Here is a 9522-nt window from a genome sequence, read left to right on the forward strand (position 1 = left end):
GCAAGTAGAGGAGCCAGGATTAGAACCCAGGTCCTGTGACTCCAAATTCTGTGCTCTTTCCACCTCGTTTTGACTTCGAGACTGTAGACTTTACGTTCACTGTGGGCAAGGAACGTGTCTACCAACTCTCTTATAGTGCACTCTCCCAAGCACTTAGTACTATGCTCCGCATTCAGTAAGCATTCAATAAATATCATTGAATGATTCTCGAGGGACTGAATAGACTCACTTCCTTCAGAAGATGCTTATCTTTCGAACACATTCTTAAAGGCTTGTCTCACCCGCTGGTTTCTCAAGGCATAAATAAAGGGATTCAACAAGGGGGCAAATGAAGTGTTCAGAACAGCCACATCCTTATTTCACGAAGGGATTGACATACATGAAGATACAACTGCCGTACGACAGGGAGATGACGATTATGTAGGAAGAACAGGTGGAAAAGACATTCTTCCTCAGCTAGACGGAGGGAATTCTCAAAATAGTCAAGAAGATATAGGCATAGAACAGGATCACTGATGCCAAGGTCAAGATAAGTGTGACCACAACCAAGACCAGCTCCATCACCTCGATGATGTGTGTGTCCGAGCAAGCGAGTTGAAGCAAGATGGTGTAGTCACAGCAGTAATGGTTGATGACGTTGGCTCCACAGAAAGGGAGCATGCTGGTCATGATGTGCGGCTTGGAGACGACGAGGAAACCATAGACCCAAGAGCAGAGGACGAGCAGAACACAAATCCCTTCTGCTCATGATGGTTGTGTATTCCAGGGGCCTGCAGATTGCGACATAGCAGTCCAAGGACATTGTCTCAAAGAGGTAGAACTCAGGTGCTCCCAGGAGAATGGAGAAAAAATATTGTATGAAGCAGCCAGAGAAAGATATGGTCTTGTCCCCGTTGCTGATGTTGACCAGCATTTTGGGAACAAAGACAGAGGTGAAGGAGATCTCCAGGAAAAAGAGGTTGTAGAGAAAGAAGTACATGGGGGTGTAAAAATGGGGATCCAGCAGGGTGGGGCGACGATGGTCAAACTCCCGGGGACGCTCAATGTGTAAGTGAGGAAAAGAAAGAGGAAAAGCACATATTGGAGTTCCGGATCACTTGTCAGTCCGAGTAAGATGAGTTTTTTCACCGTTGTTTGGTTTTCCACAGTGGAGGCCTGCTGGCATTGAGGGAGAAATCGAGAATGCAAGTGGGAGAAGAATTAAAAAGTCAGTGGAGTGGCAAAATTCTCAAGTGGCTTATTGGATAGAGCATAGGCCTGGGAGTCAGAAGGACCTGGGTTCTAATCCCAGCTCCACCTCGTGTCTACTGTGTGACCTTGGACAAGCTATTTCATTCATTCATTAATTCAATCGTATTAATTGAGCGGTTACTGTGTGCACAGCACTGTACTAAGCGCTTGGAAAGAACAATTTGGCAGCAGGTAGAGACAATCCCTACCCAACAATGGGCTCACAGTCTACACGGTGGAACCAGACAACAAAACAAAACAAGTGGACAGGCATCAATATCATCAAAATAGATAATAGAATTATAGATATATATACATCATTAATAAAATAGCATAATAAATATGTACAAATATACAGAAGTGCTGTGGGGAGAGGAAAGGGGTAGAGTAGAGGGATAGAGTAGGGGCAATGGGGAGGGGAGGAAGAGCAGAGGAAAAGGGGGACTCAGTCTGGGAAGGCCTCCTGGAGGAGGTGAGCTTTCGGTAGGGCTTTGAAGGGAGGAAAAAAGCTAGTTTGGCAGATGTGTGGATAGAGGCCATTCCAGGCCAGAGGTAGGACGTGAGCCAGGGGTCGACGGTGGGACAGGCGAAAACGAGGCACAGTGAGGAGGTTAGCGACAGAGGAGCGGAGTGTAAAGGCTAGGCTGTAGAAGGAGAGAAGAGAGGTGAGGTAGGAGGGGACAAGGTGATAGAAAGCCTTGAAGCCGAGAGTGAAGAGGTTTTGCTCGATTCGAAGGTTGACAGGCAACCATTGGAGATTTTTGATGAGGGGAGTGATGTGCCCAGAGCGGTTCTATGTGAAGATAATCCGGGCAGCAGAGTGAAGTATAGACTGAAAAGGGGAGAGACAGAAGGATGGCAGATCAGAAAGGAGGCTGATGCAATAATCCAGTCGGGATTGGATGAGAGATTGTACCAACAAGGTAGCAATTTGGATGGTGAGGAAAGGGCAGATCTTGGAGATTTTGTGAAGGTGAAACTGGCAGGTTTTTATGATGGATTGGATGTGTGGGGTAAATGAGAGCGGAGTGAAGGATGACACTAAGGTTGTGGGCTTGTGAAATGGGAAGGAACTTCTCTGGGCCTCAGTTATCTCAACTGTAAAAAATAGAGTTTGAGAGTGTGAGCCCAACGTGGGCCAGGGACTGTGCCCAACTTGATTAACTTGTATCTACCCCCAAAAGTTAGAATAGTGTTCGGCTCATAGTAAGCACTTAACCAGTGCCAATATTGTTATAATTATCATTATTATTATAATTATTCATTAAAGTTGGTAGACACGTTCCTTGTCCACAGGCCCACAGCCTACAACCTGGATTTCACAGTACTCACATTCTTAATTCCTCCCTACCCTCTAATCACGTGTTCTTTTCTCCTCTTAATTGTCCCTCACTCTCAACTCTCCCATCTTAAATCAATTGCTAACACACATCCCATTTCCTGGGACTCCCTTCTTCTTCACATCTGCAAGACCATAATATATAATAATATAATAATGGCATTTGTTAAGCACTTACTATGTTCAAACTGTATACTGAGACCTGGGTCAATACAAGATGATCAGGTTGGGCACAGTTCTTGTCCCACAGTCTAAGTTGGAGTCCATGTTGCTTCCCCGAATTCAAAGCAAGATCCTCCAAGATGCACTTTAACAAATAATTTATATATTTAATTGTGTTATTGGTTAAGTTCTTACTATGTGCCAAGTACTGTACTAAGCGCCACGGTAGATACAAAATAATCAGGTCCCACATGGGGCTCACCGTCTAAGTAGGAGGGAGAACAGGTACTGAATCCTCTTTTACAGATGAAGTAATTGTGGCACAAAGAAGTGTAGTGATTTGCCAGAGGTCACACAGCAGACTAGTGGCATAGTCATGATTAGAACTCAGAATCTATTATTTTTAGTGGTGAATACGCTCTAGTTTCTACAGAAATTAGAGAAATGTTGAGACCTGGTGCAAAGAGCACAGTCCTTGGAGTCTGGGGACGAGGATTAGAACCCAGGTCCCCAGACTCCAAGGACTGTGCTCTTTGCACCAAGCCTCACCATTTTATAATGTCTGTAGAAACTAGAGCGTATTCACCACTAAAAATAATCAGACCATTTCAATTAAATCTCGGGGAAATTACTGAGTGGCAGTATTTTCTACTTCTCTCCAAATAATCTATTTTGGGTCAGAGAAACCCTGCTTTTTACCTTCTGAATAATAATGTCTGCATAAGAATCAACCCAGACCAATAGAGTGAACAGGAAGTAATCAACCATACTTGGGAAACCCCAAAATCCAGATAAATTTACTTACTTAGACTGGGACTAAGTCCAATATGATTAACTTCTACCTACCCCAACGCTTAGAACAGTGCTTTTTTTCTTTAATGGTATTTGTTAAGTACTTACTATGTACCAGGCACTATACTAAGTGTTAGGGAAGGAACAAAATAATCAGGTTGGTCACAGCCCATGTCCCACATGGAGTTCACAGTCTTAATTCCCATTTTACACATAAGGTTACCAAGGCTCAGAGAAGTTAAGTGACTCCCCAAAGGCACAAAGCAGACAGGTGGTGGAGTCAGGATTTGATCCCAGGTCCTCTGACTCCCAGGCCCATACTCTATTCACTAAACCATGCTGCTTCTCTGATTGACACATAGTAAACACTTAATAAATACCATAATAAATGTTCTTTCCTAACAGAAGAAAATGTTCTTTTCAAGAACGACTAATGTTTTGTTACACTATTAAAAATAATTGTCCCTTTACTTTCAACAGACTTAATATTAGAATAGGAGAACTACCATCTCCTGAAGAAATGGGCCACTAAACTTATTATTCTGTCTGCCAGTAGAATGAGATGTTGGGAGAACAGAAGGAACCTGCCCTAGTAAAAACAGTACAGGACTGCAAGTCAGGGGACGATGGGTTCTAATCCCAAATCTGCCCCTTGTTGGCTGGGTGGTCTTAGGCAAGTCACCTAACTTCTCTGTGCCTTGGTTTCCTTATCTGTAAAATGGGGATTAAATCCTTTTCCCTCCGATTTGGGATGTGAGGCCTATATGGGACAGGAACCATATCTTACCTGATTATCCTTTATCTAGCCCAGTGCTTAGACCTGGGCCTGGCACAAAGTAATCAGTTAACAAATACCATAAAAAATAGAAGTGTCCCGATATTTTGTCAAGCTTTCTGAAACCAAACTTCACCATTTGGAAGATTTTCATTGCTTATTTACAATGAACATCCTGTGCCCAACCTGATTATCTCATATCTATCCTAGCATTTAGAATTGTGCTTGACACATAGTAAGCGCTCAACAAATACCATAAAAAATAACTGTCAACTCCCTGGAATATTAAGCAAAGGCAATGTGAGAAACTCAGGTTGAGTGGACAAAAACGGAGTAAAAGAATAGATTCAAATATTTGATAAGGACATGAGTTATGGTAGACTGTGGATTGAACCTAAACTCTCTGTCATGCACAAACTGTTCAAACCACTTCTATTGCCTTTTTATTTTTCCACATTGAATCATACTGTTATGGAACTGGAAGGGATAATTTTCACTGAATCAATTCATCAGTGGTATTCATCAATGGTACAATTTCATTAATGGTAGTTACGTGACTCCCCGAGCAGACTGAGACCCCTTTTTCCTCTCCTCCCCCCCCCCCATCGCCCCGGCCCTACCTCCTTCCCCTCCCCACAGCACTTGCATATATGTTTGTACGGATTTATTACTCTATTTTAATTGTACATATTTACTATTCTATTTATTTTGTTATTGATGTGCATCTAGCTTTATTTCTATTTATTCTGATGACTTGACACCTGTTCACATGTTTTGTTTTGTTGTCTGTCTCCCCCTTCTAGACTGTGAGCCCGTTGTTGGGTAGGGACCTTCTGTATATGTTGCCAACTCGTACTTCCCAAGCGCTTAGTACAGTGCTCTGCACACAGTAAGCTCTCAATACATACGATTGAATGAATGAATGAATGAATTTACTGAGCGTGCATTGTGGGCAGAGCACTGTCTTAAGCGATTGGGAAAGCACGATTCAGTAGATTTAGACTTTGCCCATAAGGGGCTTACAGTCTACCGGGGGAAGCCCTAATTAAAATTATTCAGGCATAGGGGAAATAGGGTATAAGGGTTTGGACATGAGCGTTGAAGGGCTGGGGTGAGTGTTTGGATCTGTCTCCTCTTCCTTACCTCCAATTCTCTCCTTGATCCCCTGCAATCTGATTTCCACCCCTTTTGCTCCACAGAAACAGTCCTCCCTAAAGTCAACAATAACGTTCTTCTCGGCAGATCTGCTGGCCTCTACTCCATCCTAATCCTCATCGACCTCTCAGCCGTCGACCATACCCTTCCAGAAACATTATCCAACCTCGGCTTCCCTGACACAGTCCTCGCCTAGTTCTCCTATCTCTTTGGTTGCTCATTCTCAATCTCCTTCACGGGCCCCTCGTCTCCCATCTTCTGAAGGTGGGGTCCCTTCAAGGCTCATTTATGGGTCCCGTTCAATTCTCTGCCAAAACCTTTGGAGAATGCTCCTTTGGAGAATTCATTCACTCCCATGGCTTCAATTACCATCGTTACACAGATGATTCACAAATTGACATCTCCAGCCCTGACCTCTCTCCTTCTCTGTAGTGTCAGAGTTCCTCCTGCCTTCAGGACATTTTTACCTGGATGTCCCGCCAAAACCCCAAACCTAGCTTCTCCAAAGCAGAACTCCTCATCTTCTCAATTAAACCCTGTCCTCCCCATGTCTTTCCCATCACTGTAGAAAGCACCATAATAATAATAATAATAATAATAACAATAATAATGGCATCTGTTAAGTGCTTACTATTTGCCAAACAATGTTCTAAGCGCTGGGATAGATACTAGATAATCAGTTTGTCCCACATGAGGCTCACACTTTTAACCCCCATTTTACAGATGAGGTAACTGAGGCACAGAGAAGTTAAGTGACTTGCCCAAAGTCACACAGCTAAGTGGCAGACCCGAGATGAGAACCCAAGCCCGTGCTCTTTCCACTAAGCCATGCTGCTTTTCCTAAGCCACGCTGTTTCTCATCATCCTCCCTTTCTCACAAACTTTAAAACTTGGTATTACCCTCGACTTATCTCTCTTTTTCAACCCACATCATCATCATCATCAATCGTATTTACTGAGCGCTTACTATGTGCAGAGCACTGTACTAAGCGCTTGGGAAGTACAAATTGGCAACATATAGAGACAGTCCCTACCCAACAGTGGGCTCACAGTCTAAAAGGGGGAGACTGAGAACAAAACCAAACATACTAACAAAATAAAATAAATAGAATAGATATGTACAAATAAAATAAATAAATAAATAAATAGAGTAATAGATATGCACAAACATATATACATATATACAGGTGCTGTGGGGAAGGGAAGGAGGTAAGATGGGATGGAGAGGGGGACGAGGGGGAGAGGAAGGAAGGGGCTCAGTCTGGGAAGGCCTCATGGAGGAGGTGAGCTCTCAACAGGGCCTTGAAGGGAGGAAGAGGCAGGGCTTGGCGGATGGGCAGAGGGAGGGCATTCCAGGCCCGGGGGATGACGTGGGCCGGGGGTCGATGGCGGGATAGGCGAGAGCGAGGTACGGTGAGGAGATCAGCGGTGGAGGAGCGGAGGGTGCGGACTGGGCTGTAGAAGGAGAGAAGGGAGGTGAGTTAGGAGGGGGCGAGGTGATGGAGAACCTTGAAGCCCAGGGTGAGGAGTTTCTGCCTGATGCGCAGATTGATTGGTAGCCACTGGAGATTTTTGAGGAGGGGAGTGATATGCCCCGAGCGTTTCTGGACAAAGATAATCCGGGCAGCAGCATGAAGTATGGATTGAAGTGGAGAGAGACACGAGAATGGGAGATCACATATTCCATCTGTCACCAAACCATGTCAGTTCTACCTTCATAGCATGGCTAAAATCCACGCTTTCCTCTCCGTCCGAACTGCTATCATGTTAAATCCAGGCACTTATCTTATCCCACCTTGATCACTGTTTCAGCCTTCCCACTGACCTCTCTGCCTCCTGTCTCTCCCCACTCAAGTCTTTATTTCACTCTGCTGTCTGTAACATTTTTTTAAAATATCCTATCCATGTGATCCTTCTCCTCAAGACCCTCCAGTAGTTGCCCATCCACTTCCATGACAAACAGAAACTTCTTACCATCAACTTTAAAACACTCAATCAGTTCAACCCCCTCCTACTTTACCTCCCTGATCTCCTGCTACAGTCCAGCCCACACACTTTGCTCCTCTAACACCAACCTACTCACTATACCTCTATCTCATCTCTCTCACTGCCGATCTCTCACCCATATCTGGCCTCTGACCTGGAACTCTGCCCTTCTTCATATTTGACAGTTCACCACTCTTCCTACCTTCAAATCTTTTTAACCTGACTACTCCTCCAAGAAACCTTCCCAGATTAAACACGGTTTTCCCCAACTTCCTCTCCCTTCTGCATCGTCTGCACACCTGGATCTGTAACCCAGCTGGATCTGTAACCTTTGAACACCTGATATTAACCTCACCCTCAGCCCCACAGCTTTTATGTACATACCCATAATTTATTTATTTGTGTTAATGTGTGTCTCCCTCTATAGAATGTAAGCTTAATGTAGGCAGGGAATGTATCTACCAACTCCATTGTATTGTACTCTCCCAAGAGCTTAGCACAACGCTCTGTTAATAGCCAGTGCTCAATAAATATCATTTAATGATTGCTCTGCGCACACTAAGCGCTCAATGAATATCATTGATTGAAAGACTGATAGTCCATCTGAAGGTAGGCAAATAAGGAGATCATTCAGGATTGAGGCTAATCTATCCTTGAACACTTCCAATGATAGAGAATTGGATCCACATTTTACTCTCCTGGCTAAAGGTTTTTGGAGGTCTAGGGGCTCGGTTAGTTTTCCCTAATGGAAATTCCCTAGAATGAAGGTGCCAGAGAGCAGATGCAAAAAATTAAAAGCAGCACAAGAAATGTTACCTTACCATAAGCCATAAAGCCCTCTCACCTACCTCATCTGAAGAATGGTGTTACCTTCTTTCCAAAAGGCTCTGGTTTGGGATTAGTTTGACTTTTTGAGGTCTTCCGTGGCATCAGGGAATAGGTCCTTGTGTTCTCAGGAAAGATACGGATTAATTAAATAATTTGAGCAAAGGACTGGACAGATTCCATCCAGTCCTCACTTCTGCTTTCCTCTCTCTAATTCACAATAGAGAAGCAGGGTGGCCCAGCGGATAGACCATGGGCCTGGGAGTCAGAAGGACCTGGGGTCTAATCTCCACTCTGCCACTTGTCTGTTGTGTGACCTTGGATAAATCATTTCACTTCTCTGGGCCTCGGTTACCTCATCTGGAAATTGGGGATTAAGCCTGTGAGACCCATGTGGGACAGGGACTGTAACCAATCCGATTATATTGTATCTATTCCACCTCTTAGAACAGTGCTTCACATAAAGGAAGCATTTAATCAATCAATCAATCAATCGTATTTATTGAGCGCTTACTGTGTGCAGAGCACTGTACTAAGCGCTTGGGAAGTACAAGTTGGCAACATATAGAGACAGTCCCTACCCAACAGTGGGCTCACAGTCTAAAAGGGGGAGACAGAGAACAAAACAAAACATACTAACAATATAAAATAAATAGAATAGATATGTACAAGTAAAATAAATAAATAAATAAATAGAGCAATAAATATGTACAAACATATATACATATATACAGGTGCTGTGGGGAAGGGAAGGAGGCAAGATGGGGGAAATGAAGGGGGACGAGGGGGAGACGAAGGAAGGGGCTCAGTCTGGGAAGGCCTCCTGGAGGAGGTGAACTCTCAGTAGGGCCTTGAAGGGAGGAAGAGAGCTAGCTTGAATGATGGGCAGAGGGTGGGTATTCCAGGCCCGGGGATGACGTGGGCCGGGGGTCGATGGCTGGACAGGCGACAACGAGGTATGTTGAGGAGATTAGCGGCAGAGGAGTGGAGGGTGCGGGGTGGGCTGTAGAAGGAGAGAAGGGAGGTGAGGTAGGAGGGGGCGAGATGATGGAGAGCGTTGAAGCCGAGGGTGAGGAGTTTCTGCCTGATGCGCAGATTGATTGGTAGGCACTGGAGATTTTTGAGGAGGGGAGTAGCATGCCCAGAGCGTTTCTGGACAAAGACAATCCGGGTAGCAGCATGAAGTATGGATTGAAGTGGGGAGAGACACGAGGATGGGAGATCAGAGAGAAGGCTGATACAGTAGTCCAGACAGGAT

The 9522-nt window shown here is 44.5% G+C and overlaps 1 pseudogene; it reads right to left on the minus strand.

The window, feature by feature from the left end:
• Positions 1 to 245: 245 nt before the first annotated feature.
• LOC119921653 lies at positions 246 to 5974 on the minus strand (annotated as a pseudogene).
• Positions 5975 to 9522: the final 3548 nt, after the last annotated feature.

The sequence above is a fragment of the Tachyglossus aculeatus genome (genome assembly GCF_015852505.1).
Source record: "Tachyglossus aculeatus isolate mTacAcu1 chromosome 12 unlocalized genomic scaffold, mTacAcu1.pri SUPER_6_unloc_4, whole genome shotgun sequence".
Lineage (NCBI taxonomy): Eukaryota > Metazoa > Chordata > Mammalia > Monotremata > Tachyglossidae > Tachyglossus > Tachyglossus aculeatus.